The following is a 26,253-nucleotide window of genomic DNA, read 5'->3' on the forward strand; positions in this document are numbered from 1 at the left end:
GTGGAGCCCTTGCTTCAGCCCCTCACACAGTTTTACATCTATCTCTTCCGAGGAGCTAATCTCCATCCCAGTGTTTGTCCAGCTGTATCCCTTCAGAACCTTGCCTACACTTCCCCTTCAAAGCGAAAGTTGGGAGAACACTCAGCTGTGACCCAGGCTTATCTGCCCCCCCCATCCCCCTCGCCTCCTTCCACAGACGAGGAAGCCCCTGCCCTGCCTTCTCCTTCACCAAGCCTTTGGCGTAGAACTCGGCCAGGACTGCTATCCCACCTAGATTGCCACAATTTTTGCTGACCATAGCCTAATGGAAAACCAAGGGCCTGGGAAATGGTGGCTGCAGACAGAACGTTTGAAAGTGTGTGCTGCTGAGATGGAGAAGCAGGATGGAGAGATGCAGCCAGAGGTTTGGGGGCTGAGAATGGCAACCAAAGGCTAATTGTGCGGCATGTAAATATGTTGCTGACTGAGACAAGTTTGAGTTGGAAACCAAGGGAGGCAAAGGGAACATAAGCTGGTGGCATTGAGGAAATCCAGTTTAATGTCTAATTCTGTTATTTATTAACCACACAATGCTAAGCCAGTTATTCTTTGAAAACCTATTTCCTCAAATGGCAAGTGGGCGGACTGATCTTTAAGTTCTGCAGAGATTAGATGCACAAGTATCATCACGTCAGAAGACTCATCAGATGCTTTCTCTCGTACTTGCAATCTAGATCATAAAACATAAATTAAAAAGCATAAGCATGAAAGGAGAAATGGACTCATGAGAGAATGAGAGCCAGTGGGAAGACAACACAGAGGAGGAGGGTAAATCTGAGCAAAGCATACAATATATACAATGTCATAACAAAACAAAACCCTTCATTTTATACAATGAATGTACACTAATTTAAAAATAATCAAGAGGTTGGTTCAGTGGTTAAGTACATTCGCTGCTCTTCCACAGGACTCTAGCGCCCACATCCTGCAGCTCATAACAGCCTATAGCTCCAGCTCCAGGCACCCAGTGGCCTCTTCTGACCTTCAAGGGCACCTGCACTCATGTGCATATACACCCCCATCTCTACACATACAGACACATAACTAAAAATAAAATAAATCCTAGAAAAAATAAATGGAGTGTGCTGGCACATGGCTTTAATGACTAGTGGTTTCTGTGAGTTGGAACATAGCAAGTTCCTGAATAGCCAGGACTACATAGAGGGAGAGAGGGATTCTGACTCAAAAACCAAAAAATGTCAGAGAAGGAGGATAGTGACCCTATACCACCCCTCCAAAAAAGAAAGAGCCAAAAATAATAAATAAACAATAAATGCTCATGACAGGTTCCTGGCCTGCAGTCCATGCTGCTTAGGTAGCAGCCATTGTTGTGAGTCTGGGGGCAGGAGTTTCTTTGGAGTGAGTTGGCTCCAGTAGGAAAGCGGCCTCCTCATGTTGAGATTACAGGAGATGCAATCTGCAGTTCCTTTTCCATTCCCTTCGCTGTCTATCTCGGGCAGCTTTTGTGGTTCTTTGTTTATCACAAAGGACAGACTTCTGCATTCCTACTTCTTGTTCAGCCAATGCAAGTGATTTTACACTCTCCCCCTTGCTCCCAGCTGGGCTACGCGCACACAGTCCAGCTGGAACAATTCTGGCCAGAGGCATGCATTCGTTGGAGGGAGTAGAGCACGATGTGTGTCTTAGGCAGTTAATAAATGACCCCTGAAGTTGATTGTTTAGCTTCGATCAGGTCCTGGCAATTTCCTATGACGTAAAAGCAAAGCAAATGTGCCTGGAGCAGCCGGGCAAGTTGCAGAAGTAACAGGGCCACCTGCCCTGTAATGCAGCTCAGTCTGGCCCAGCCCAGCTCTGCCTAGCTGCATCAAGGGTGACCCGGAGTCTACAGAGACCAGGAAGCTGGGGAAGCACTCCACACCCCTGTTCTACCAACACAGGCTTCCTGTACTCGCTTTCAGAACTCAGGTATTAGCAACTTTGTTCTGGTTTTAGTTTCTTTCCTTCTTGCCAGATTATAATTCTTTTTGTTTGTTTGTTTGCTTGCTTGGTTTTTTCAAGACAGGGTTTCTCTGTGTAGCCCTGGCTGTCCAGGAACTCACTCTGTAGACCAGGCTGACCTTGAACTCACAGAGATCTGCCTGCCTCTGCCTCCCGAGAGCTGGGATTAAAGGCCTGCACCACCCCCCAGCACCAGATTATAATTCTATGAAAACTGATTTGTCCATCTGGTTGGCTGCTGTTTCCAATTTTTCTATTCCTAGAACACACATGATGAAAGGGGAGGGCCGACTCCCACAGTTGTCCTCTGATTTCCACTCACACACTGTGGCAGGAATGCCTGTGCCTACACACACACACACACACACACACACACACACACACACACACACACACACACACACACACACAAGACAGGGACTCATGTAGCCCAAACTAGCCTTGAACTCTCTATGTACCCGAGGATGACCTTGAACTGATTGTCCCTCCAGCCTCTACCTTCTGAATGCTGGGATTGCAGGCAAGCGCGCTCCACCATGCCCAGTTTACGGGGTACTGAACTTTGAACACCAGGCCTCCTGTATGCTAGGCAAGCGCTCTATCAACTGAGTTACAAGGCTCCTGCCTGTACACCTTTCTGACGTAAGATCTCGCTTTGTAGCTCAGGTTGGCTTCCAGTTCTTCTTGATCTTAGTCAAGAGGCCGAAAAGTGATGCCTTTCACACTCCACCTCTCTGCCTGTGCCTCCTGGGAGCTGGCCTGGTGTTTGTCACTCTGCTTAACTGAAATTTTAAATCCCCCCCGCCACCCGCCTGGGATTCAACCCAGGGCCTTTGCACAGGCCAGGCAAGCACTTGACCCAGTGAGCCACACTGCAGCCCTAGAACTGGGCATCTTGATCAACTGAGGCTGACTGGAAAGAGCTAGAAACACGGGGTTCTTTATGCCAGTACAAACTTGACCGAATGGGAGTCAGTCTGCAGCTCCCTTCATTACTTCAGATGTCAGCATTGGAAAGCATGATCGAACCTCGGGTCTCCTGTATGCTAAGCGAGTACTCTACCAACTGAGCTACAACTCCGCCCGCCCCCGCCTCCTCACCCTCTTCCCACCTTTTTGACACAAGATCAAAACATAATCATAGGGGGAAAGGTGTAATGGATAAAGTTGTCTCTTGTTGTCTTGCCTTTTCTGGTACCCTGTATTTACTGATGACTGATCTATACGTGGAAGGCCTTAGATTAAAGGCCCTCAAGTCGACTTCTACTTCCGAAGGCCCATGATTCAGCAGCATCTCTCAGAGATCCCCGAAAGTCAGATGCGTCTCCCTCCCCCTTTCACAGCGGCTGCCACAGGCTCTTTTCTTTAAAGGTTGGAAGGAGGGAATGTCCCCTCCCAGAGAGGCCTCGGGGCCAGAGGTGGTGCTCCGTAGAGGGCTGGCCAGATGCCACTGGGGATCGCGTGTTAGGACGGGCTTGATCTGCTGCCAAGGGTGAGCCCTGGGGTGGTTTTCTGGGAAGAGTAGATGCCATGTGACTCAGAACCAAGTTAGGGAAAAAACAACCTCACTAAATGCCTGGCACCCTGCCGCCCCAGTATGGCTTTGACTGTGACCTCATGAAAGAGGAAGCTGGGCCAGGCAGACTGGATGGAGCTTTGCTTTCTCTTCAGGTTTTTCTCTCCACTGTCTCATAGATTCCCTAGAGTGTCTGGGCTGCCGTCATCCTGGCTCCCAAGCAGTTCTGGCCCACTGATGACTTTCCCTGCCTCAGTCAAGGAACTGGAAATCCCACCCTGCACAGTAGATGGGTGGCTCATAGGGGAACGTGAGGGATAACATGCGTCTCTTCTCTTGGTCAGCGTTGAACTCCTTCCCTGATGGTGCCGGTTTGGAGTTGCTCCTGTCTGCTGAATCTCAAGAATCTAGGAGTGGCTGTGGAGCTACATTCCCCAGTTCAGAATAGAAAACAGGGACTCCCACATTCCTGGGCAGCTGAGCCGCCCTGGGAGCTGCTGAATCTCAGCTGGGACCAACTTATCTAATGTTTTTGGTATTCAGAAATGAGGACAGTGATGGGCCACAAAGAACCTTCCAAAATCCAGGTGTCGCTGGTGCTAGAGGCTGGGACCTGGCACTTTCAATGTCATGATCTGGGTTCAGTTCTTGATCAGGTAATGTGGTTTGGGCATGAAGATGTGGCTCAGTGGCCCGAGGGCTTGCTGAGCATGCTTGAGGCCCGAGGTTTGATCCCTCACACAGCATAAACCAGATACTGTGGAGTCAGCCTATCATCATCTCAGCCCTCTGGATGTGGAGGAGGAAAAGGAGGCCAAGGTCATCTACATATATATTGTGAGTTTGAAGTCTGCTAGGCTATACAAGACCCTGACTCAAAAAACAAAAGCTAAGTGTAGTGGTTCCTGTTGGTAATCCCATCACCTGGTAGACTGAGGCAGGAAGCTCATTCTGAGTTCTAGGCTAGCCTGATCTAAGTATAGAGCCTTAGGCCAGTCAGGATGACATAGCAAGATGTTGTCTCAAAAAATCAAAGCAATGACAGAAGAAATGTCTCAGTGACCAAAGGTGCTCGCCCCCAGTCCTGAAAACCTGGTTTCACATCCGGGTCCTGCGTGATGGAAGGAGAGAATCGATTTCTGTGAAGTTGTTCTCCGCCCCCCCCCCCCACCCCACCCCCCGTCCCCCCGTCCCCTCTCCCTCTCCCTCATGCACACACTTATACACGTGCACACAAAATAAATAAATGCTTTGTAACAATAACTTTTAAGAAACCATTGGGCCATCGAGATGGCTGAGGGGGTGAAAGATCCGGCTTCCAAGCCCGCCCCAGCCCACATGGTGGAAGGAGAGAACTGACTACCACAAGTGGAATACTCAGATTTTTATTTTCTTTTCTCTCTTGTGCTAATTTTGTCTTAAAAGATTGACTTATCTTGGGCTGGAGAGATGGCTCAGAGGTTAAGAGCACTGACTGCTCTTCCAGAGGTCCTGAGTTCAATTCCCAGCAACCATATGGTGGCTCACAACCATCTGTAATGAGATCTGGTGCTCTCTTCTGGCTTGCAGTCATATATGCTGTATACATAATAAATAAATAAATATAAAAAAAAGGAAAAAAAAAGATTGACTTATCTTATGTGTCTGAGTGTTTTGCCAGCATGTGTACCACATGCAGGTCTGGTACCTTCGTAGGTCAAAAGGATGCATTAGAGTCTCTGGAACTGGAGTTACCGTGGTCGTGAGCCACCATGTGGGAGCCCGGTCCTCCGGGAGATCAGTAAGAACTCTTAATCGCTGAGCCCTAATTTAGCCCTAATTCATTTTTTAAAAGATTAATTTACTTTTTTTATGTGTATGAATGTTTTGCCTACAGAAACGTAAGTGCACCTCACACATGCCTAGTGCCCACGGATGCTAGAAGAGAGTGTTGGATTCCCCGGAACTGGAGTTACAGGTGGTTGTAATCCACCGATATGAGCACTGAGAATTGTACTTGGGTCCTCTGGAAGAGCGGCCAGTGCTCCTAACCACTGAACCATCTCTCCAGCCCCTCTTTTATTATTCTTTTTTTTAAGATTTATTTATTTTTATCTCATGTGTGAGCACATACATATGAGTGACTACATGTATGTACATCATTTGCTTGGAAGTCAGAAGAGGGCGTTAGATACCCTGAAACTGAAGCAACAGGTGGTTGTGAGCTGACCTGTGGGTGCTGGGGACCCAAACCTGGTCTTGCAGGAGCAGCAAGTGCTCTTAACCTCTGGCCCTCTCTGCAGTCCTTGTTTTATTCGTTCATTTGTTTTGGTAGAAAAGTACCATACTGTTGAGCCACAAACCTGGCTTGCTGGCATATTTTTAACTTCAAGAGGATTGCCAACCTTTTTTCCAAAGTGGTTTGGTTCTTGAGAAAGGCCTTACTTACTTTGTGTCTCAGGCTGGTCTGGGACCCTCCTGCTTTGGCCCGATGACAGGCAAGGCTGCAGTTACCACGCCCAACTTCGCAAAACTGTTTAAGGAGATGGCGTTGAAATGTCCCTAAGGTAAAGTCTCGCTCTAGAAATACAAGTCAAAGCATTTACTTTGTCAAAGAACAGGTTCCCACCCGGTTACCTCAGGGGACAGATATGGGCTGGCAGGTTACCAGGAACTTCTTCAGACCTGCACATCCTGGGAGGCCACTGCAGTTTTAGCACCAGGCTCCAGCCTCTCCCCACTGGCTCTGCACCAGTCCTGGGGTGTGTGTGAAGTTGCAGCAGCCCGGACTCTGCAGCTTACACAATACCTTGTGTAAGGGCACGGTGCTAAGGGCTGAACTCAAATCTCTCTCCTGCAGTTATTGCCTATGTCTGTTTCATGGATGAGAGAGGCTTTCTCAAAACTATATATCCGTAGGTAGGTGTCAGACAGAACCCAGGTCTCCCTCATTTCTGGCACATTGGTTGCAGTAGGGTAGGAAGGGCTGGGGGAGGCTAGAAGCAGTTTACCATGGTCCACTTCCATGTTTTCACCCATTTAGTTTTCCAGTGAGCCTCTGAGAAGGGAAGGCTGGTCCTCTGTTGGCAGGTTAGGAGAGGGCCCTGGGGGCTCCGAGTAGCTGGCTGAGGCAAGCTGGATTTGGCTTCAGGAACAAAGCTAACAATGCTCATGCTTCCCTGTCCCTCTGAGGCCTTCGTTACTCATAGACTGCTGCTCTCTGCCCTCACTCTTAGGTTTGGTGGTTTATGCTACTCTGATGGCTTAAACTCAAAGGTTGTGTATGTAACTCCCTGGGCTACAGTTGCCTAGCTGGTCATTCCGACCCAGTGCCAGCCCTTGGGGAGAGGCCAGTGGCTCTAGCTTAGGCCTTGGTTTAGGAGGTAAGACAGGTAATGAGTATGATCGGGCCCTGAAGTCTTTCCTCCAACTGCTTTTCTCCAGAAGAGGTGTACACATGAGACTCTTGGAGGTCTTGAGGTCATCTCAGAGGACCATTTGCAGCCATGGGTGAGGGCATAGCACAGGAAAGGCGATGGCAGAAGGTTCATGGGTTCAAGGCCACCCTGGGCTACAGGAGAACTGCTTTGAAAAATAATACAGCCTGGCGGTGGTGGCACATGCCTTTAATCCCAGCATTCGGGAGGCAGAGGCAGGCAGATCTCTGTGAGTTCGAGGCCAGCCTGGTCTACAGAGTGAGATCCAGGACAGACACCAAAACTACACAGAGAGACCCTGTCTTGAAAAATAAATAAATAAATAAATAAATAAACCAAAACAAACCAATTAATCTGAAAACAAAAAGATTAGAGCCAATAATGGTCAATCAACAGATGTGGCTGCTGGTAACCAGACAGGAAAGGGCAGAGACACAACATTCCCATCTTCACAGAAAGATGTGGTACTGGTACTAGGCCGGAGAGGACAGGAAGCAGGGTGACCCTGGGAAGACATTGGTGTAGACCGATGGCTTTAATTTTGTGTGATGCTGAGGATAAGCCCAGGGAGTGACATGTATCAAGCAAGTGGTGTACGGTGCCATCATGCCTCATCCCTAGCCCTTGTGCACACTTTCAAGAGTCAAGATTCAACCCTTCTCATTCAGTGGTGTCTCACACTGTCCATTCCGGAGTTTAGAAACCACTTCCTAAGAAATCTCTGAAGAGAAACACATTTCCGCTCACGTCCATGACCCACACTTCTACGAAAAGGAAGCTCAGAATTTGAAAGGGAACTGAGGCTGCCGAGTTCCTACTCTCATTGGTCACATGGAAAAACTACTGGTCTAGAGTGTTCCACACTTGTGAGCTCAGCATCCTCCCAGCAGCCCTCGGGGACACTGGTGTGTGGCTGAGGATACTGCTGCTGGCCACAGGCTGGCTGAATGGTCTGTGAACCCTACACTCAGCAGGTTGACTGTCAAATGTCTCTCAAGTAAGAACAGTGGAGGTTGAGACATAGAATATGGGTCTTTGACTAAGTACAGTGCACATGCCTTTAAAGATAGCACGGGAGGTTAGAAACAGGCAGAACTCCGTGAATTTTAGGCCAGCCTGGTCTGTGTATCAAGTTCCAAACCAGTTTAGGGCTGCATAGTGAGACTGTCTTAAAAAAAAAAAAGTTTATAACCTAGTTAAGGGGAAATAAGAGGTAAGTATATCTACATAAACATGTTTTTATTTCTGTGTGCCTCCACCTCGCACATACTAACATTATTTCATATATTAGATCCTAACAAGTACTTTTCTCTTCCTACGATGATGCAACAGAGGTAGTATGATGGCCAGTGCCTGTGAATCCCAGAGCTTGGAAGCTGAGGCGGGGGAATTGCTACAAATATGAGGTCAGCTTGTTCTGTGTAGTGAGCTCTTGTCTCACCGCCCCCCCCACTACAGTCCCCACAGAACAAAAAAAGGAGATAGAGCTGTTGACAGAGTTGGCTGAGCGTGGATGGAATGCTGAGGCAGACGTCCCGGAACTCACTGGGAGTGACATTATCATGGGAAGGGGGATGGGGAAGTCTCGGATGAAGCACAGAATCAGAAGGGTGTCACTGTCACACCAACCTGGACTTAACTCCTTACTCCCTTACTGAAAACGAGACTCACCCATCTTTCCCTTGCAGTTTTTATTTATTTATTTATTTATTTATTTATTTATTTATTTATTTATTTATTTATTTATTGTTGTTTTTTTTTCGAGACAGGATTTCTCTGTGTAACAGCTCTAGCTGGAACTCCTCTGTAGACCAGGCTGGTTCTCAGACTCACAGAGATCTGCCTGCCTCTGCCTCCCGAGTGCTGGGATCAAAGGCGTGCGCCACCACCGCCCGGCTTCCTTTGTAGTTTAAGGAGATAATTTAAAAATCCATTTTACTTTCTAGAAGATAAAGTGTGGATTGACAGTACTTAGTGGTCTGTTTTCTCTCCATATTCTACCCAATGATCAGCACATTAAAAACCAAACCAAACCTCCACGCATTCGCAGGATTCTGTTCACAGTGGTTTGGACACTCAGCTGTAATCCTGTATGAGCTGCCTTTCGCTCCTAACCCCATCTGTGATGAGTTTCCACTGGTCTGTACCAGCACGCAGCCCAACACTTACATAACTCCGGCTCTGCCCTTGTTTCCTTCCCACTGTGCGGAACACGAGAAGCCCAGCCTTGCCCACAAGCAGGCTTGCCTGGCCTGATACATAGCAACTTCCTTGCCAGTGGGGAATTGGAAATACTCTGAAGTTCTGAGCATGTCACCTCAGCTTTCTTATATTCTTTTAAAATGCTTTTACTTTTCTTCTTCCTCGTGTGTGAGCCCGTGCAGGCCAGAGGTCAACTTCTGCTCCCCCCCCCCCCACACCTTCCCCCCTTTTCTTTTGGAAACAGGAACTTTCACCAAGGCCTAGAATCTACTCATTAGGCAAGATTGGCTGGCCATGATGTCCCGGACATGAACCTGTCTCCACCTCCTCAGCACTGATACTGCAAGGGAGTACCCAGTTGCCCAGTTGTGGTTTTCTGTTTTTGTTATTATTGTTGTTGTTTTGAGACAAGGTATCACCTGTAGCTCTAATTGGTAGAGCAGGCTAGCCTGGAACTCACAGGGATCCACTTGCTTCAGCCTCCTTCCTGAGTGCTGAGACTAAAGGAGTGTGCTAGCATATCTGGCTGGACTGATTTTACTTTATTTAAGGAACTGGAGAGATAGATCAGTAGTTAAGAGCACTGGCTGCTCTTCCAGAGGACCCAGGTTCAATTCCCAGCACCTACATGGTGGCTCACAACTGTCTGAAACTCCAGTTCCATCAGATCTGACAATCTCTCCTGGTCTCTCAGGCACCAGGCACACACATGGTGCACAGACATACATTCAGGCAAAACACCCAAACACAGAAAATAACAAAGTGATAAAAAATTTTAAAAAGATTTTATTAATCTGAAAAATATTTCTAATTCTATTTATACATATGTGTGTTTGTGTGTATGTCACATGTGTGGATGCCCATGGAGGCCAGAAAAAGGTGTCAGATCCCCTGGCGAGGGAATTGTGAGCCACCTAGCATGGATGTTAGACATCCAATTCAGGTCCTCTGCAAGAGCAGCAAGCACTCTTAACTAGAGCCATCTCTGCAGACCCAAGTTTTGGCATTTTGGAGACAGTCACATTCTGTGGCCAGGCTGCGCTGGAACTCACTGTGTGGCCCACATTGCCTTCTCACTTGCAGCAATCTCCCACAACCCACAGCCCACCCAATGCTCATCGTGGTATTCAGTTAGTATTGACCATTTAAAGCCTCAGGAGACGCTGGTCAGCTGAGGTTAGGTCAGGGTAAAAAGGAGACTATGCCCACCAGGCGTGGCTGCAAGACCTGTATTCCCTGCACACTGAAGGCTGTGACCAGAGGATTGCTATGAGTTCAAGTCCAGGCTGGGCTGCAGAATGAGACCTTGTCTCAGAAAACAGTGATAAGCCAACAGTCCTAGCACCTCGGAGGTGGACGTAAGGGGTGAGGAACTCAAGGCCAGCTTCGGTATGTGAGACATTGCTCCAAAAAAAGCAAAATCCGCCGGGCAGTGGTGGTGCACGCCTTTAATCCCAGCACTCGGGAGGCAGAGCCAGGCAAATCTCTGTGAGTTCGAGGCCAGCCTGGTCTACAAAAACAAAACAAAAAAGACACTTTGAGTAATAGCTCTTTGTTGTTTTTTGTTTGTTTTGTTTTGTTTTTTTCAAGACAGGGTTCCTCTGTGTAGTTTTGGTGCCTGTCCTGGATCTCACTCTGTAGCCCAGGCTGGCCTTGAACTCACAGAGATCTGCCTGGCTCTGCCTCCTGAGTGCTGGGATTAAAGGCGTGTGCCACCACCCAGCCCTAATTTCCTTTTTTTTTTTTTTTGAGACAGGGTCTTATGTAACTCGGGCTGCCCTGGAATTCACTGACTTTGAAGTCCATGATCCTCCTTCCTCTATGTCCCACTAGAATTACAGGCACTGCACACAGGTAACCTCCCACAGGAACACAGCGACTATTACCTGGAGGGAATGAGTGTAGAAGAGAGAGGATGGCCAAACCTCAGGAAACACACAGAGCATGCCCATTCCCAACCCCCAACTTTTAAATATCCCTGTTAGAGGTAGCCCATGAATCTACCAAAGGTTTTTTTTTTTTTTTTTTTTGACAAGGTTTCTCTGTGTAGCCCTGTCTGTTCTGGAACTCTCTCTGTAGACTAAACCGTCCTTGAACTCACGGATCCACCTGCCTCTGCCCCCTTTAATCCAGTGCTAGGATTAAAGGCGTGCCCCACCATCACCAGGCCCAAAGTTATTTTTAAAAAGATACATAAAAATAAACTTATCTGTGCTGGATTTTTAATATTGAATAATTAAAAATATTTATTTATCTTTTATTTTTATGTGTATGTGTGTAATTGTGTGAGCTTATGTGCCTCCATGAACTCAGGATCCTGCAGAAGAGGCGAATGGATCCCCTGGAACTGGAGATACAGACAGCTGTGAGCTGCCATGTGGGAGCTGGAAATTGAACCTGGTTCCTCTGGAAGAGCAGCCAGTGCTCTTAACTGATAAGCTATCTCTCCAGCCCTTTGTGCTGGATTTTTCCTAAGAAGATAAATGGCTAAACAAGTTTGGCTTTACTCACTCTCAGTACTGAACATAAGAAGGTCCTGTGTGGTAAGTGTTTGTTATGAGGCCTGTGTGTGGCAAGCTGTCACCGGAGCATGCTAGAGCTGGCCACCCCAGCTCCCAGAGCCAGGAGATACCATGTTGGCAGCTTGAAGTTATTTGAATTATTATTTGTAAAGGTGTGTTTATTTTTATGTGTATTTATGAATGTCTGATATACATGTACACCACCACATACATGCTTGGTCAGAAGAAGGTGTTAGGCCCCTTGAGACTGGGATTACAGGCAGTTGTGAGCTGCTGTGTGGTGCTGGGAACCAAACCCCAGTCCTCTGCAAAAGCAGTGTGAGCTCTTAGCCATGGAGCCGTCTTTCCTGCCTGTCGGTTTTTATTATGTTATGCTTATGTATCTGAGTGTGTGTGCTCCTGTGTGTGCCACGGCACGCACATGGGTAACTCGTGCTCCTGTGTGTGCCCCGGCACGCACATGGGTAACTCGTGCTCCTGTGTGTGCCCCGGCACGCACATGGATAACTGGTGCTCCTGTGTGTACCCCGGCACACACATGGATAACTCTGAAGAGTTGACTTTTCCCTTCCACCGTGTGTGTTCCAGGAACTGAACTCAGGTTATCAGGCTTGGTGACAAGCGACCCTCAGAATGATCTTGCCAGCCCCTGGCAACTTAGTGCTGACCTTGGGGAGTGTTTATATCACAGAAATCAGAAATGAAGCAAGTCAGGGCCTCAACACCCTGACTCCAGGCAGACATTTCTGCTCCTTTATTTCCTTCAAAGATGCAAGCTGAACCATGGAGGACCGTGTGCCGGAGAGGAGAGGTTTGACTGTGAGTGACACAGAATGGTGGCTTCTCTAGCTATAAACTCATTTTCTCCCTGACAGAAACAGAGTCCAGATCAAGACAGAACAGGGAGTAGGCAGCTGCTTTATCTGTGGCCTCACTGTCCTCGGTGCCTGGCAGAATCTTCATGGTTCAAGATGGCACCCTCTTGCCAGTAGGGGGGACACACTCCTATAAAGACCACAGACAGAAGAAACCCACGCTGTGCGTACTTCAAATGGGTTGAAATGAAGTCCTGAGCCCTGGCTGGCTGCAGGTGGAGGTCTAGGAAGACTGAGTTGCAGTTGGCCATGTGTCCTGTGGGAACTGGGAGGAGGAGGGTGGATCCTGGGCTGGCTTGGGTGGTTGGCCACCCCACCCACAAAAGAGCAGTGCTTGGAAACCTGGAGGAGAGGGAAAGGCAAGTTGCTGTGCCAAGAAGGAGGGGAGCTTGTACTCTGAAGGCGCTAACTGGAATAGAGGCAGGAATATTGGCAAATGAAGTTAAGTAAGTAAGGTGGAGACCTGCTCTCTGTGAAGATCTTGGGAAGGAGACAAAAGAATCTTTTATCTCTTGCCATTTGATGACTCCAGGCAGTGAACTTTTCTGCAGACAGACAAACCATCCAAGGTATTTTAGAATGTTAATCTGACACACGTGTGCGCTGACCCTAGTGGAGAAGAAAAGAGACACCAGAACTAACAGAGAGCGGTGGCCTTCCTGAGCTGGCGGGAGGGGAGACGAGGAAGTGAAGAGGATGAGGTGTGAGAGGCAGTTGCTAGGAGATGCACTGGGATGGATGGATGGTCCCACTATGAGTTTGGGATATGGGGCTCGAGGGCCAGGCTCCAGAGGACAGTGAGGAAAAGAGAAAAGGAACATGACTTGGTGGGTGTTTGAGACTGAGTTACCTCGAAGCACAGCCACAGGCAGGGGCTTGTGTTCAAGGGATTTGCTGGAGGACACCCTCAGGAGGGGGGAACTGAGGGAGACGGCTTAGTCAAGGGGGAAAGCTAAGTCAGTGCACACTCAGGCTGGAAACCGCATCACCTCAGGGCCAGGGCCGTGTGTGCGTGTGTGTGTGTGTGTGTGTGTGTGTGTGTGTGTGTGTGCGCGCGCGCGCATGCAGTGTGTCCCAGAGAGGCTGGCGGGAAGAGGTGGCTGAATGCATGTGCTGAGTGCTGGGAACAGGCTCTTGGCTCAAACAGCAGCAGTGAAGAACATCCATCCATGTTGGGTGTGTTGGATTTGAGGTCGTAAGGAAATAAACAATAGGCAATAGCTAATGAGAACCTGGAGGGCCAGGGTCAGGGGTCACATCTGAAGAAAGGGAATAGACGCACAGACGCTGGGCTGGGGGACCATGGCTCACTGGTGACATTTTAAACAAGCTCGGAGCTCTTAGAAGGTCACAGATGGACAGAGGGGCGCTCCTCTTGGAAGATGATTGACATGTTAGTGGGAAGGTGGATGGAAGAGGAAGGGGAAGCATGCTGTGTAATAAGTGGCTTTTTGTTAGGGCCGGACGTCAAGGGAAGATTTTTGAAGGGCGCTGAGTAGGAAAAGAGGTCAAAATGCTTTTGTTCTGAATTGTTGGCCTTTGAGAGAAGAGCTCCTGGCTGACTGTAAGAAGCCGCAGTGAGCTCACATTCCGTGGCCTGACATTCTCACAAACTTGAATCTTCCCTACGGCACTTTACTTTCTGTTCCTTTTTTGTGCTGGGGCTGAACCTTGGGCTCACGCACGCTGGACACGTGCTCTTTAGGTGTATGCATGTTTACCTGCATAGATTTTTGTACACTATGTGCATGCATCAGATTCCCCGGAACTGGATCCGTCATGTGGGTTCTGGGAACTGAACCCATATCCTCTCTAAGGGCAGCAAGCGTTCTTAACTGCTGAGCTATCTCACCAACCCATTTTTTAAATTTTTAAGACAAGGTCTTACCAAGCTGCCCAGACTTGTCTTGAACTCACTCTGTAGCCCAGGCTGGCCTTGAACTTGCCATCTGCCGTAACCTCCCAAGTACCTGGATTTATAACCCCAGTCTTGAAGGAACCTTTAGCTGAAATTCACAAATTACTCAACTGACCTAAAACTACTTTTTGGTCTGGTTGCATAATGCCCGCAGCAAACGACCCTGACTTAGTGGCGTTGGATGGGCTTTGCCATGTTCACAGATCCTGCAGGTGAGGCACCAGAGCAGAATAGTGGGGACAGGCTGGCCTCCGCAGTGAGCAGCTGGAATCACCCACAGCCTCCTCTACCCCGTGGGTAGTGGGTGCTGGCTACTGTCGTAGAGCCTCAGGTCTCCTAGTGTGGTAACTGATCTCAAATCAGCACTGGAAACTCTGGGAATATGTCGAAGGACAAGGACTGTAGAGAAAGCTTTGAAGTGGTTTTGCTAGCTCAGGCCTTTCAAGAACAGTGTCACAGTAGATACGGGTCCACTTTGTTTTACTTTGCATTTCTCTTGCATATTGGCTGGTTGCTAAGAGACAAGGTACAACCCCCCTCCCACACACAGCCCCCCAGTACTAGGGATCAAACCCAGGCCTCATGTACAAACACTACCACTGAGCTACACCTCAGCCCCCTGGTTGACGTCACTTTAAAAATATTTATTTTATTTTTACTTATTTATTTATTTATTTGGTTTTTTGAGACAGGGTTTCTCTGTGTAGCTTAGGAACCTGTCTTGGAACTCACTCTGTAGATCAGGCTGGCCTTGAACTCACAGAGATCTGCCTGGCTCTGCCTCCCGAGTGCTGGGATTAAAGGTGTGCACCACCACTGCCTGGCTTTTATTTTATTTTTAATAATGTTTATGTGAGCATGTCTGTGTGAATGTGTGAATGCAGGTGCCCAAAGAGGCTGGAAGTAGGTATTGGATCCTCTCGGAGTTCCAGGTGGTTGTGAGGTGCTGGGAACAAATTGATCCTCTGCAAGAACAAGCGCTCTCTACTGCTCAGCTGTCTCTCTGGGTCCACTTTTTTTTTTTTTAAGTAAAAGCAGAGAAAGAAGATTTATTTGTTATGGTCACATTAGGAAGTAGAACAAATAAAGGAACCCAGGGATACCTCACCTCTTTTTGAGACAGGATCTCACATATCCCAGACTGGCTTTGAACTTGCTAAATAACCAAGAACGACTTGAACAACTTTTTTTGTTTGTTTTTGAGACAGGGTTCTTCTCTGTGTGCCCTGGCTGTCCTGAAACTTGATATGTAGAACAGATTGGCCTTGAACTCACAGAGATCTGCCAGCTTTGGGTCCCGAGTGCTTCAATTAAAGGTGTCTAGCGACAACCTTTTCTCTTTGAAGTTGGTTCTGGGGATTAGAGTGAGTCAGGCTGGAGCTTTTAATCTCTGAATCAGGCTGACTTTTCCTTCCCTTCCTTCCTTTCTCTCTCCTTTTTTTTTTTTTTTTTTTTTTTTTTTTAAGACAGGGTCTCTCTACATAATTCTGGCTGGCCTGGAGCTCACTGTATAGACCAAACTGGCCTCAAACTCACAGAGAGCCAACTGCCTCTGCCTCTTCTGGGTGCTGGAACTAAAGCACCACTATGCCTGGCCTTTTAACAACCTCCTCCTCTTCTTCTTCAGCTTTTTATGACATTGATTTACTTACTATTACATGGGACTATCAGTGTGTATGTGGAGATCGGAGGGGAAGTGTACCCAACTCCAGCGTCAGGCTTGGTGACATGAGCCTTCACCCACCAAACTCTCTTTCCAGCCTGATGACATCACGTTTTTATAACTGTGTCACTTTCCTCTCACCCCATTGGTCAGAATGGGCTCCCACAGCAGAGTGTCAGGTGCCAAGGAGAGCATGTGGCAGGGACTGTCTCTGGAAAATGACAAGGTTGCCTTTACCGTAGAGGGATACACTCCATGACTTCCCATGTATGTCCACATAAACTACATTTTTCTTATAAATATGTATTTATGATAAAGTTTAACTCATAAATTAAATAGATGAGTAATAAGTATGATAAATAGTATAATTATTGTAACGCTGTAGTAAAAACTGTGTGATGTAGTCTCTTGAAATAGCTTACTGTGGCTGGGTGGTGGTTTTGCACCCCTTTAATCCCAGCACTTGGGAGGCAGAGGCAGTTGGATCTCTGAGTTCAAGGCCAGCCTGGTCTACAGAGTGAGGTCCAGGAGAGACAGGGCTACACAGAGAAACCCTGTCTCGGAAAAAAACATAGCTTACTGTGTAATACTCATCCTGGCTTTTATGGTGACGTGATGAACTGAGGTGCTTGACATAGGCATTGTGACATAGTACTGGGCTACTGCTGACCTTTTGAACATATGTCAGAAGGCTCCTCTCCCTGAGGGGATCCTGGATCATGGGACCATGACGATGCAGGGTGAGTAGTGTATACAGGATGGATACACTGAACAGAGAGATGATTCACATCCTGGGTGGGACAGAGTAGAATAGCACTAGATTTCATCATGCCACTCAAAGCAGCAAAACTTATGAATTGTTTATCTCTGTAATTTTCCACTTATTATTTTGGGGGTAACTGAAACCACCACGAGTAAAAGCATGGATATGGAGGAAAGGATGATTTTTGGTCCAGCATCTTCTTTTCACATATACTGTATGGTTTGATCTAAACTAGCTATTGAGAGGATTTCAGTGGAAGGAACTGAGGCCCAGAGGGGAAGGTGGTTTGGCTCAGATTTAGGTCCAGGTGTGACAGGAGCCCACATCTCTAGGTACATGTTCATCATACTAAGACAACATGACTTTCAGTCTGGAACTGTTTCTTTAGGGTAATGGCTCCTTCATTCCCACATCAGCATAGGGTCACTACAGGGGGATAAGGGAGTCTCTGGGACCCTGTTGACTGCTTCTGCATTTTAGAGGCATAGTGACATATTTTATTTATTTAAAATATTTTATTTATTTATTTATTTATTATATACTATTATCTATCTATCTATCTATCTATCTATCTATCTATCTATCTATCTATCTATCTATCTGTCTATCTTCAAGGCAGGGTTTCTCTGTGTGGCCTCAACTGTCCTGGAACTCACTCTGTAGACCAGGCTAGACTTGAACTCCGAGATCTGCCTGCCTCTGCCTCCCAAGTGCTGGGATTAAAGGTGTGCACTACCAACACTCAGCTGTTTTATGTGTGTGGGTGTTTTGCCTCCATGCACATCTCTGCTCCATGTGAGTGTCTGGTGCCAGAAGAGGCCAGAAGAGAGGGTCAGATCCCTTAGAACTCCAGTTACAGGTGGCTGTGAGCTATGGGGTGCTGGGAACCAAAACCAACTCTTCTACAGGAGAAGCAGTGCTCTGAGTCACTGGGCCAGTTCTCCAGCCTGAGCATCAAGGTGATTTAAAATGGAGACTTTAGGGGGAGCTGGACAAACAATCTTTTGTTTTGTTTTTAAAATGAAGACTTTATATGATTTCCTAGAACAGAGCTTTGACGCTGAGTTCAGCTTCTGAATTGGAGAGGTCACAAGGAAGCCCCCTCCAATCCCATCTCAGGGGCCTGGTTGATGACTGAGGGGCGTGAGGTGGGAAGTGGGCACTGATGGGATCTTCCCTGGGACAGTTCAGGTGGAGCCATCAGACCCAGATCTGTACAGGGGCAGGAAAAACAAGAGTAGGTAGAGGCTGGGGTGGTTCCGGTAGGTCCAACTCAGAGGAATCATGGGAGTCAGTTCTGCCCCTCCCTAAGTTACATCTCAGCCCTGAAACAACCCAGTCCCCTCAGGAGAGAAGTCCTGCTGAGGACGCAGTGGAGTGGCACTTGTCTCAACCAGGAGCAGGCCAGGACGGATCTCGGGACTTGCATCAAGCCGCAATTTCTAAATCTTGGTGGCCTTCTCCCTCTCTAGGCAATCCTTGGCTGGATCTCTTTAGAAATGTCCCAGGCTAGCAACTTCTTTTGGAGATTGTAGATCAGGAAGGGTTTTTGAAACCACAACTTCCACTTCTTATGTGGGGGCTGGAGGCTTTCTTGTCCTTTGGTATATCAAGGAGGTGAGGGGTTACTCAGAGGAGCATCAGTAACCCCCCAAACAGCCACAGCACTGGATCTCACCCAGAGTGGACAACAGCTTCCTGATGGCTGCACTGATGGAGTCCCATTTTAGGGTTGATCTTAGCTACCTCCTGTGCTCCTGGTACTTGGGACACTCTTGAAAAACTGACAAATAGGTGGGCATCACCATGGTTATGTCAGGACCGACTGGATGCCTGGAGGTACACACATGAACCTGGGTCTCGGTAGTGAGAAGGTCAAGACCCGTGAGGCCTTCCAGTCCTCCCACTTTGTGCTGGTTTTCCGCAGCAGATTTGAGCCCTCGCCGGGCACTTCAACATTCTCTGATACCAAAAGCTGTTTTGGCCAAGATGATACCTGTAGCAGAATGCCACCCTAACCCTGTTCACCTATGGAGGCCTCAAAGCAATCATAGCTTTCTTCCCTGACACCAAGGCCATATGCAATTAGGACTGATTTATACCCAGGGGTAGGAGGAGCCGGAGGAAGTGGCTGGGATTTCAGGTGGGGGCCCTTCATCTGCCAGAGAATGTCAGCAGTCATCAGGCCTGGTCTTGAAGGGCTCTTAGAACCCCGGAGTCACAGCTGCTCTGGTGAAGATGATGCTGGTGTGCTCAGACACATTCATTCATGTGTGTGTATGTGCACGTGTGCCTGCCTGGGGAGGCCAGAGATTAATGCCAGCTGTCCTTCTAGACTGTTCTCCGATTCGTTTAATTAATTAATTGATTGATTTAATTAATTTTTGAGACATGGCTCACTATGTAGACCAGGCTGGCCTCAAACTCAGAGAGCCACCGGCCTCTGACTTCTGAGTGTTGAGATTAAGGGCGTGTTCCAACATGACTGACCATTTTTTATTTAACTAAAAAAATGCTAATTTATTTGTCTCTGTGTGTGAAGTGGTGTGAATTTGGGGGTTCCGAGAGCTATTGGGAATCGGTTCTCTCCTTCCAACAAGCGGATCCCAGAGCTCAAACACAGATCCTCAAGCTCTGCAGAGAAGGCCTCCATCCACAAAGCCATCTTGACAGCCCTCCATCTTGGTTTTTGAGACAAGATCTCTCAAGACTGTAGACCAGGCTGACCTCGAACTCACAGAAATCCACCTGCCTCTGTCCCTGAGTGCTGGGGTGAAAGGAATTTGTTACCATACCTTTTTTTTTTTTTAAACAAGGGCTCAGGCGCTGGAGAGATGGTTCTTCGGTTAAGAGTGAGTTCTGCTCATCCAGAGGATCTGAGTTCAGTTCTCAAAATCCACATCAGGTGGCTCGCAATCACCTATAAATCCAGCTCCAGGGGGTCTAACATCTCTAGCTGGCCTCCGTGGACACTCATATGCATGTGTACACACACGCAGGCACACACCACACACACACACACACACACACACACACACACACACACACACACACACACACACACGATTTAAAATAAATGTATTTTTGAAAAGGGTCTCCCTCTGTATCTCAAGCTGGCCTGAAACTTACTATGTAGCCCGTGTGGACTTGAACTTGTGGCTATCCTCCTGTCTCAGCCTCCTGGGTGCTGGGAATGCAGGCAAGTGCCACCGTTCCTGGCATGGATGAGCTTTCTCTGTCCAGTTCTTCTTCTTCTCCCTCTGCTGAAGGGACCACCTCTTCCACGAGGTCCTGATGAAGTTCTGTGTCTCCTGTCGCCCCCCTGCCCCAGCCTCACCTCATGGGCTTGCCCTGTACCATGCGTGAGTCATCCTTGTTTCTTTGTCCATGCCTGGCCAGCATGCCTCCTGGTCCCCCCACACAGGAATGACTCACTGCTTATGTCATCAGCCCCTGGAATGTGCATGTCCTCCAAGACACCCTTCTCTCTGTTATTTTGTTTAAACTGACAATTATCTTCCTTCTCAGAGGGTTAAAATAAGAGCGTTTGTTGTGGAAAATTTAGATGCAAAATGTATACAAAGAAAAAAAAAAAACACCCACAATCCTCCAGCCTAAATCACCCTAATATTTCTTTTAGAAGTCTCCTCTCTAGTGCTCCTCGCTTCAGGCCTTCGTGCATGTCTGTTAGTCCTTCTGCTGCTTTATTCGGACAAGGTCTCACCAGGTTGCCCAGGCTGGCTTCAAACCCACAGTTCTGTCTCGACCTTCTGGGTGCAGGATGGGGGTGAGGGCTAAGGGCCACGCAGCACCATGCTGGAGCTAGTTTTTCCTTCTTTAAAAGCCCTCCTCTCCCTCACTCTGTGACGAAATCTCATCCTTTCTGTCGTGATTTCATTCTTTGAGAAACCTTTCCTCCCCGACAAGTCGGGACTCCTATGACACACTCAGGACCCAGTACTTTTCCTTATAGACGTAACCACAGCTAGAAATACACTGTCACTTGTGTTTCTCGTGTTTATATGTCTCTTAGATACGTGACTCGATGTACAGGTTAAGAATGGCCCTTCGTGTGTGTGTGTGTGTGTGTGTGTGTGTGTGTGTGTGTGTGTGTGAAGTCTCATCAAGCAGCCAAGGCTAACCTCAGACTTGTGACTCTCATGCATGCTGAGACTGCTGATATGTGCTACCAGGCTTACCATCCTCTTTTGTCCTAAGGATCTCACTGCCCAGCAAGACGTCCAGTACACAGAACATACTAACATGTGCATATGCTCAAGCACACACAAACACACAGACTCACTTAAACACACAATTAAAAAGGATCAATTTGACAAACAGCTAATCAGTTATGGTGCACCTGACCTGACATGGTCCCAGGGACAGGACTTTGAGATAGAGATTCCTGCTCTTGCTCTCAAGGGGCCCTCAGCTGCTGAGGAAGGAAGATCAGTAAATGAGATTCCTATACATTTTTCAACTATACTACAGACAATATTAGGCTATGATCAGAGGCAGAATCCTGGAGAAGGGACACCTACTTACCCACTCACCCTCACCACCACTTTTTTTTTTTTTTTTTGACAGCATTTCTCTGTGTAGCCCTGGCTGTCCTGGAACTTGCTCTGTAGACCAGGCTGGCCTTGAACTCAGAGATCCACCTGCCTTTGCCTCCGAATGCTGGGCTTAAAGGCGTGCACCACCATTGCCTGGCTCACCCACTCCTTTTTAAAGATGGCTTATTTTTATGTGTATGTGTGTGTACACTACGTGAGTTTATGTGTATCATGTGCATGCGGGGTCCTCAGAGGCCAGAGAGGGTGTCAAATCTCCTGGAAATGGAGTTATAGGTAGATGTGGGCCACCTGATATAGATGCTGGGAACCAAAGCCAGGTCTTCTGCAAGAGCAGTATGTGCTCTTCACTGCTGGGCTATCTAACCAGACTTATCACCGTTGTTAAAATTTTGCTCTTGTTAATGAACTGACCTCACAGGATCTGGGACTATGGGTTTGGGGAGGACTGAAATGACAGGTCTGTGAGATGGGAACAGTAATGCAATGGCAGGTAGAGACAGCCAGGAGAGAAAGGCGGAAGATTATGAGGACGTGGAGGGGGCCCTCATCTTGGAATCCTGTTGAGGACTGAGAGCCAAGTTGAAAGCCAAAGATGCCAACAAGGGCTAGCAGGATGGCCCAGTGGGTAAAGTGTGGCCAAGCCTGATGACCTGAGTTTGATCCCTGGAATCCACATGGTGGAAAGAAAGAATTGACTCCCACAAGCTGTCCTCTGACCTGACACCCCCCCACCCCCACCCCCGCAATACTCAGAAAGTAAATACATGAAATTAAAAAAAAAAAAAAACTGACAGAAAAAAAGGATTCCATGACAATTAACATTTGCTGTGGAAGTTGCCGACATAGAGACGATATTTCTTTTATATAGAGAGGTGTCAAGGAAGAATGTTAAAATAGCAATGAACCAGAAATGAGGTCTCAGCATATATGACTTTGGTCATTGCCTCCCTCTTCTGGAATTTCACAAGACTAGTAACTCTTGTTTGTTTCTTTGTATTTTTTATTTATTTGTGTGATAAGATTTGTAATTTCTGTTTACAGTGGAGATATCCTAACTTCCTGCATGCCTGTGATCTAAGATTTGACCCTATCAATTGCAATCCTGTCAATTCCACCCAAGACTCAGATTCCTTAGCAACCCTTTGAAGAACTCACCAAAACTGTACACACAGGGGCTGAGGGTAGAGTTTACTTGGTAGAGTGCCCACCTAGCATGCCCTAGCTTCTATTCCCAGCACCCCATATCTCGAATATTATTATGATCCAGTCTTAATAATCTTCCCAGGGACCCAGAAGAGAAGCTATGAATGGTGAGAATTATTTTTGGGAAAAGAATCTAAGTACACCGAGCTCTTAGTCCATCTATTCTATTCCTCTGGGACAAGATTCTATCTACACAGTTACAGTTCTGTTCTCATGCCTAGCTCCTTTCTTGCCTGATTTCTCTCTACATTTATCTGCTGTCCCCTCTAAGTTCTATCTTAATTCTCTCATCTTAGTTCTGCCCCATCTCATTCTTCCCCACCTGGCTCTTCCTCATCTTACATCTCATTCTTCTAGTTCTCCAGTCAAAATCCTTTCCAAATCCTCCAAATCCTCTCCAAGTCTCTGAGATCGACAGTTATATACCCATGCAATAGCAGTGCTCTCGCTAAAGCAAGGTCACCAGGCTTGAGTTCTTACAGGGTCATAAAGGCAGGCAAGAGTTTTCCTCAGGCAGTGACCATCAGGCTTTCTTTTACAACCCAAAAGGGGAGTGGTTAAGGGAGGAGATCAACTAAGAGCTAAAATCAGTTAATATATCAGAAAAAGGGAATTTATGTGCTCAAACTACATCCCTAGAGGTGGTTAGGTAAAATGTTAGGAGTCTATAATGTTAGTATAAATACAACTAAGGCTGTATAAGAAAGGGGGTTGAGCTTAATTTACCTTAATTCAGGAGATCATTTGGCCTTGGATGCTTCATAGGTATTTCAGATGAAATACACTGTTATGAGTTCTTGGAAGTGCATAGCATACAAAGAAATCATTGCAGGAATCGACTAATATATACACAAAAGCTAAAATATCAGCCGGGCGGTGGTGGCGCATTCCTTTAATCCCAGCACTCAGGAGGCAGAGGCAGGCGGATCTCTATGAGTTCGAGGCCAGCCTGGGCTACCAAGTCCCACTCACACCTGTGCAAGCTGGGCATCTGTGGTCCCAGCATTGGCTTGGTAGAGGCTGGAGGATCTATCTCGCCTTGAGTTCCAAGCCAGCTTGGTGTACATAATGAGTTCTAGGCCAGGCAGTGCTACGTAGTGAGACCCTTCTGAAAGACCAAAAAGGGTTTGGAGGACTGTGGATCAGGTGCCACTGGAGGGCTGTATGTGTAGCAGGAAGAGAGACCCCACGCTCCCATGCCCTGCCCTGTGCATCTCTATCACAGTGCCTTTTGAAATCTCTTTATGATAAACCAGCAGACACAGCCGGGCGGTGGTGGCGCACACCTTTAATCCCAGCACTTGGGAGGCAGAGGCAGGCGGATCTCTGTGAGTTCGAGGCCAGCCTGGGCTACAGAACGAGATCCAGAAAAAGCGCAAAGCTACACAGAGAAACCCTGTCTTGAAAAACAAAACAAAACAAAACAAAACAAACAAACAAACAAACAAACCAAAACCCAGCAGACATAGCATTTCCCTGAGTGCTGTGAGCTGTGTTCACAAGGTAATTGAATATGCAGAGGGAATTATGGGAATTCCAATTTATAGCACAGTTAAATTGACCTTGGACTTTGTGCTGGAGAGTTTTATGTCAGCTTGACACAAGCTAGAGTTATCTGAAAGGAGGGAACCTCAATTGAGAAAATGCCTCTATAAGATCAGGCTGTAAGGCATTTTCTTAATTAGTGATTGATGGGGGAGGGCCCAGCCCACTGTGTGTGGTTCCATCCCCAGGCTGGTGGTCCTGGGTTCTATAAGAAAGCAGACTGAGCAAGCCATGAGGAGCAAGCCAGTAAGCAGCAGCCTCCATGGTCTCTGCATCAGCTCCTGCCTCCAGGTTCTTGCCCTGACTTCCTTCAGTGATGGACTGTTACCTGGAAGTGTAAACTGAAATAAACCCTTTCCTCTCCAAGTTGCCCTGTCATGATTTTGGTCATGGTGTTTCATCACAGTAACACATACATAGTAACTGTATGATATATACTCATGTGGGAACCCCCAGCTGGCTGGGCCAGGGTATCCCACACATACGAGGAACCATGCTGGCATGCTGGGCAGATGCAGCGGGCTTCGGCAGTGGCCAATAATTCACAACCCAGATGCTGCATCCATGTGGAGAGTTTAGCATAATAGAGAGATGAAGAGAAGGATAGGAAAGAGGGAGAGGAGAGAGAGAGGTCAAGGGGTACACACCTCCTGGAAGGAAAAGCAGGAGAGAGTGAGGAAGGGGAGGAGTTTTTCCTTAGAATGAGGCTTTTATGTCAGGACGGTGCCAAGGTGGTGGGACTTCAAGGGGGCGGGTCATAATATTAACAACAATCCTAATTAGGACAGGCTCAGCAGGTGAAGATACCTGACTTGGGTCCCCGGAACCTATATGGTAGAAAGAGAGGACTGACTTTCCAGGTTGTTCTCTGACCTGCACATATTCAGTATGGCATGTATGTGTCTCCCTATAAGTAAATGTAATTAAGTCCTAAATCGGAAAATGTGTAACTTTTTCTCTTGTCCCTCTTTCGGGTTCTGGCTAAATCCCAAGCATGCCTTCTCTGGCAATCTAGGTTTCTTTTCTCCAAGCCCTCCCTCTTCACCCGTGTGCCTGGTGGTTTACCTCCACCACAAACCACAAAAGAGGCTCTCTCTTTTTCTCCTCTCCATCCCCCTTTTCTAGCAGTTGTCTAGATTTATAGATTACTGCCTTTTGTTTTTCTCTTGAACGCTAATAGAATTGTCCTTTAGCTGCAAAAACAAATTTTTTTTTTTTGATTTTTCGAGACAGGGTTTCTCTGTGTAGCTTTGCGCCTTTCCTGGAACTCACTCTGTAGCCCAGGCTGGCCTCGAACTCACAGAGATCCGCCTGCCTCTGCCTCCCGTGTGCTGGGATTAAAGGCGTGTGCCACCACCGCTCGGCGCAAAAACAAAATTTTTAGGGTGGGGTCTTGTGGGACCGGAGACTTGTCTCAGTCAGTGCATTGCTGACTTGTCTGGCTGCAGAAAGCCCTAGGTTCAGTTCCTAGTACCACACAAAACTGGGTGTGGTAGCCTACACCTGAATCTCAGCACTCGGGAAGTGTAGACAGGAAGATCAGAAGTTCAGGTTGGGGCTGGAGAGATGGCTCTCCGGTTAAGAGCACTTAATGCTCTTCCGGAGGACCCAGGTTAGGTTCCTTCCCAGCATGCACAATGAGTGTCTCACAACTACTCATAACTCTAGTTCCAGGGAATCTGATGCCCTCTTCTGAACTCTGAGGGCACCTGCACGGACCTGGTGGTGTACGTGGATGCATGCAGGCAAACACATATACACAAAAACAAAATAAGTAAATGTTTTTTAAAAGTTCAAGGTCATCCTCAACTAGTTAGAGACTGGCCTTGGGATACATGACACCCTGACTAAAATAATAAATACATAAAAATAAAGTGGTGAACAAAGTTTGGGTTTAATCTCCAGCAGCACCCATTTAGAAAAGGTGGGGGCCATTGTAGAGACTGAGCCCTTATCCTGAAGGATTTGACCCTGTCTCTAGAACAAGTCAGGACTGAGTCAGATTAGAATACTCAGGAAGGACAATTCATTATGAACTTAATGTAACAATTTGTT

General features: G+C 47.4%; 1 long non-coding RNA gene across 1 annotated transcript in view; it reads left to right on the forward strand.

The window, feature by feature from the left end:
• Positions 1-1,769: 1,769 nt before the first annotated feature.
• The window catches only part of LOC121824793 (uncharacterized), a 59,105-nt gene continuing 34,621 nt past the window's right edge, over positions 1,770-26,253 (forward strand). The window contains exon 1 of the long non-coding RNA XR_013046835.1: positions 1,770-1,965. This is a non-coding gene — a long non-coding RNA (uncharacterized LOC121824793). The remainder of the gene's footprint in view (positions 1,966-26,253) is intronic.

This window comes from Peromyscus maniculatus, chromosome 21, assembly GCF_049852395.1.
Source record: "Peromyscus maniculatus bairdii isolate BWxNUB_F1_BW_parent chromosome 21, HU_Pman_BW_mat_3.1, whole genome shotgun sequence".
NCBI classification, from domain to species: domain Eukaryota; kingdom Metazoa; phylum Chordata; class Mammalia; order Rodentia; family Cricetidae; genus Peromyscus; species Peromyscus maniculatus.